The 5,453-nt window shown below is 38.1% G+C and overlaps 1 non-coding gene across 1 annotated transcript; it reads right to left on the bottom strand.

The window, feature by feature from the left end:
- Window positions 1–3,678: 3,678 nt before the first annotated feature.
- LOC130042568 (U7 small nuclear RNA) lies at window positions 3,679–3,740 on the bottom strand. Its single transcript, XR_008795257.1, has one exon. It is a non-coding gene; the product is annotated as a U7 small nuclear RNA (small nuclear RNA).
- Between the last annotated feature and the right edge of the window lie 1,713 nt (window positions 3,741–5,453).

The following is a 5,453-nucleotide window of genomic DNA, read 5'->3' as shown; positions in this document are numbered from 1 at the left end:
CCCCTGCAAGACTAGCCCCCAGGCGTCTTCCTCAACCACTTTTCTTCAGCGCCTCCCGGACCGCCCCTTCACAGCTGCCCAGGGAGACGCCTCCAGCCCAGCCCCCTGTTCCATAAAATGCAGAATAAACGGGACAAACCTCTGGGCGGGGGCTGGGCGTCCAGGGGAGGGGCCACCGCCCGCTCGGCACAGAGCGACCCCCGCTCACAAGGCGGAGACCGCGGAGGCTCAGGGTGCCCAGAGCGAGCCTGCGGAGGAGGAGGCTCTGAGGAGCGGCTCTCTCAGGCAGCTGAGGAGGAACTGGGCGGGACCCCCTAGTCCGCCTGGTCGCCCCTTCCCGCCCCTCCCCGACTGCTCACGCTCCGACGACTCCGGTGCCTGGCGGGAGATTCCGCCGCCCCAAAGACCCCAGGGAAAGGCGGGGCTCCGTGACGTCACCGACACTTCCGGTCAGAGTCTTAAAGGGCCAGGCTCCAAATACTCCTGACTCGTCCTTTCTTTTTTTTTTATGTTAAATGTTCAGTTTATATTGACCATTTGATGCATTAAAGGAAAAATCTGAATAGAAAAGCATGGAATAGTTAATATATTAATCATTAATTTAGCACTCTGAAAATTCTTTCACTATCAAACCTGTTACCAAGAAACCATTATATCTTCCGACAGATCATTTGAGCTTCTCTGTAAATGAGAGCATGGGTTTAAATTTCATAAATGCATTGTACAAAAGAGTTATATATCAACTTAATACTGTAAAATAAAGATAAAGGATATCAAGCTAACAATTTGTTTATTTTATTTTTTAATCACTGAGTTGCCTAAACATAGCTTTCATTGAAAAATATCATTACTGCTCTTCTCAGTTCGTAAAATTAAGAATTTATATAGTGTCTCATAACAAGTCTCAAAATGGAGACGTTACTGGGCCCACTGGAGCAAATTGATGAACAATGGCAGGACAGTGTTACAGTGTTACAATAGTATCTCATAGACACAGGCACACACATTAATGGCATTATGTCATTGTCCAAGATACAGAATAATTTAGCATGCTTCAAACCAAAGCAAGTTACCCACACTGCTGAAGTGTTTGCTATGTTTTATGGAAAAGCCTCTCCATTGACCAGAAAGAGTAGAATTCTTTTTGCTGTCATTGAATGGAATATGTCACTCGTAATAACCAGGAGACAGAAGGCAAAGGAAAGGAAAGGGAGAGGAAAAGAGGCTGGGGGTGGGGAGAGAGAGAGAGAGATAGAGAGAGAGAGAGAGAGACTGAAGGAGAAGTCAGAAAAAGGGAAAGGGAAAGAAAGATTGATTCCTAATGAATGTATAAGTGTGCTCTGTAATTTATTTTTTCCTCCAGAAATATTTTCCCTTTGAGAAACATACTTCCAGTTGAATGTTACTGATAGTACCTTTATAAACATGATTTTACTAATAAGACTTCTGTGTTTTATTTCGCCTATTTTCTTCATTTGATAAACTCCCTTTCATCCCCAAAGAATCATCTTTTTATTGACGCCTACCTTTTCTAGTCTTTTCGGTCACATGAGGGCTCCTTTTCTTTATTGTTGAGGCTCTTTGCATCTCTCTCATCTCTTTGCATCTCCCCCACTTAAATAAATGGTACTAAGACAATATCAACATCTATATCAATCTATGTATACGTATATATATATATATGTATATATACACATATAATCAGTTCCAGATAGAGGAAGAAATTAAAAATGAAACATATAAACATACAATTTTTTTAAAAAATGAGAAGCATTAACATTTTACATATACATAGTCATCACTTCATAAAATGAATTGGGAGTGGCTCTTTTTTTATATTCAATGAATAATTCATGTAAGATTGGAATCATCTGTTTTTGAACATTTGGTAAAACTCACCTGAAAATCCTCTAGAGCCTATTATTATTTTTTGTATGAAAAATGTATGGGCACTAATTCAACTTTATATAGGATCATTTGGATATCCTCTTTCTCTTTTAAAAAATTACAATAAATGCATTCTCTAAAAATTTTCATGTTTTACGTAAATTTTCAAAAATATTTACATTTGTGCATTATATCCCTTAGTAGATTTTAATCTCTGTTGACCATTGACCATTTCAATATGTCTCATTTATATTCTTGTTTTATTTGTACCTTTGGGGGAACCGGTGGAGCTTTCTTTTTTCAAATTTTTTTTTAGTAGTTGGAAGAAATAGCTAAGAGGACGAAGAACCTCCGGCTCCGGGCACATCTCTTTGATTCCACTGTTCTTCCTGCATTAACATATGCCTCAGAGACCTGGGCCCTACGCAAACAAGATGAGAACGCCATTCAGGTCTCCCAAAGAATAATAGAAAGAATAGAAAGAGCTATGCTTGGAATATCACGTTCCACTCAAATGAGAGAACGAATCCGGAGTTCTGACATCCGTCGACGATCAAGGATCAGGGACGCTGTCTCATTTGCCAAGGTGTCGAAAATCAGATGGGCTGGTCACGTAATGAGATTTAAAGACGACCATTGGACTAGAGCTGTTACTGATTGGATTCCACGGGATGTCAAGAGACCGCGTGGCCGCCCACCTACCAGATGGTCAGACTTCTTCCTGAAGATCATGAACGATCGGTTTGAGGCCCTTCATGTTCCCAGAGCGAACAGATGCCATTGGGCTACACTAGCACGCAACAGGGACAAATGGAGACGTTACTGGCGCCCGCTCGAGCAAATCGACGACTAACGGGAAGTTAAGTGATTAAGTGATTTTTTAGTAGTCGGAAATGTATTACTCATGTTAAACAATTTTTTTATTTGGTTTATCCCAATTATTTATTTGTTTTCTATATCATTAATTTATGCTTTTGCATTTATTATCACCTTTTGAAAAATTTTACTTTAGTTTATTTTACTTCTTTTCCTGATTACTTTCTTTAATTACATAAATTACTTGCTGAATTTTCAGACATTAGAAAAACAAATGTATGTACTCAAAATTATAGATTTCCCTCAAGCAGCTTATAAACTTTATCTTACCAATGTTGAAATTCAGTATTTTAAAAACTAACTTTCAGAGTCAGAGAGGTGTTTTAGGAAGTTAGGCCTTGCATGTGTTTCTAGTTTTCCCCCGGCATCAGATAGGCCCAATAACCTTCTTCCCAAATCCTAGCACACTAGAAGTGATTTCTGAGCATAAAGCCAGGAATAAGATCTGAGCATAGCTGGGTGTGGCCCAAACCACAATTCCTGGTAAAAGTGAATAAATAGAAACTAAGTACTCTCAAATTTCCATTTTAGTTTCTTTTACTCATGAGTAAATAGAAATTTATTTTTTACTTTCAGGAATTTGTGTTATCTCTATAACAATTATGTTCTATGTTTAATCAGGCTATATGATACCAGCTTTTATTTTAATTTGTTGGTACTAATATTAGTTCTGGCCAGTCATTGTAAGTATTCTCTGTGAGCTTGAGAGAATGTGCATTCTACACTGTTGGCGGACAGTGTATTGTATGTACAACTGAACTTATTTTACGAATCAAGGATATGTCTCAGTGATAAAGCATGTGTAAGGACTCAGATTTGATTCCTGGCGCTTCTAAAAATAAAATAAATAAACGAACAAGTTTATTGCTTTTTAAAATATTTTGTATCACAACTCGTTTCGTTTGGGGGGTGAGTGTGGGCTTTCCAGTAGCAACCAGAAAAACTGCTAGACAAATTCTAAAAGAGCTGTAACACTTTTAACTAATTTCTTGATTTACCTATTAGTGATGATAGAATTGCCCACAAAGACGATGGTGTTAAGTTCTTCACATAAAAAAAGTGTCTGTCTGTGGCAGAGGCAGACTTGGGGTGGGGTTGGAAAGAGGAAAATTGAGGACATTGGTGTTGAGAAGTGTACACGGGTCAAAGGACAGGTGTTTGAGCATTGTAATACTGAAACTCAATCATGGACAACTTTGTTTTTCTCACGGTGATTTAATAAAAGAATTTTAAATACTTGAAATATTTTGAAACTACTTTATTAGGTGCATTTAAGTTGGAATTGTTAAATCTTTCTGGTAAGTCTGAATTTTAAATAATATATAGCAATCATACTAATTTCATTTTGTATTTATTATCTTCACAGGGCAAAGCCTGGCAAGCCACCAGTGAGGTATTCAATATGCAAAAAACAGTAACAACAAGTCTCACAATGGAGCTGTTACTGGTGACTGCTCGAACTATTTGTTGAACAGCGGAGGACAGTGCTACAGAGCTATTTATTATCTTAAATTCTGTTTTGTGTTGTATTAATAAACTTTCATTGACGTTCTTGTGGGCTGGAGCGATACCACAGTGTGTAGGGCGTTTGCCTTGCACACAGCCAACATGGACCCGAGTTGGATTCCTCCGCCCCTCTCAGAGAGCCCGGCAAACTACCGAGAGTATCTCTCCCACATGGTAAAGCCTGGTAAGCTACCCGTGACGTATTCAATATGCCAAACACAGTGACAAGTCTCACAGTGTTACTGGGCCCTCTTGAGCAAATCGATGAACAACGGGAGGACAGTGACAGTGACAGTGACCGTTCTTGTGGATATTACTATATATCTTTAGATTTATTGCTAACATTTCCCCCTTATTGTTTTATGTGTTTTTGTACTTAAAAAACACATGCAGCTTAAATTTGTATGTTTTTATCTGCTCTGACAATTTCACATTAAATTCAAGACATATCTATCATGATTCCTCATATATTTGAATTTATTTTGCCACCCAATTTTGCTATTTGTTTTTTCTTACTCTAATTTCTTTGTTTGGTTTTGGGGCCACACCTAGCAATGTTCAGGGGTTACTCCTGGCTTTTCACTTAGGAAGTACTCCTGGTGATACTTGGGGGACCACACGGGATGCCTGGGATTGAACTCTGGTTGGCTGTGTGCAAGGCAAGCACCTTACCCACTGTACTATCTCTCAGGTCCTCTCTAATTTTAAAATAAATTCTGGCATCTTCCCCACTCCTATTCTTTTAGACAGAGATTTTCCTCCCTCATATACATTTTTTCTCCATTGATTTAGAGACTATAAGACATTTTTAAACTTTTAGTCATTACCTAAAAGTTTCCTAGAGCTTAAATACCTTACGAATTATAATTCGGATCAGTAGTTTGGTATTTGTCCCAAATAAATATAAAATTTAGGATTTTTTAATTTTCAGTCAATTCCATCCCCCATCAATACACTAATGTTGACTCAAATATTGTTTATCATTGATTTTTGCTTCTTTAATCTCTTAGAAATTATTATAGCTTTTTATATGTATTGTTAACCTATTAAATGTTCGCACAATCTCTTCTTTTTTAAAAATTTTATTAAAACACCATGAATTACAAGGTTGTTTTTTTTCTTTTTGGGTCATGCCTGGCGATGCTCTCAGGTTACTCCTAGCTCTGCACTCAGGAATCACTCCT

Source organism: Sorex fumeus, unplaced genomic scaffold, assembly GCF_029834395.1.
Source record: "Sorex fumeus unplaced genomic scaffold, SorFum_2.1 ptg000103l, whole genome shotgun sequence".
Classification (NCBI taxonomy): domain Eukaryota; kingdom Metazoa; phylum Chordata; class Mammalia; order Eulipotyphla; family Soricidae; genus Sorex; species Sorex fumeus.
Note: the sequence above shows the minus strand (reverse complement) of the source record. Positions and strands in the feature narration are given on the sequence as shown.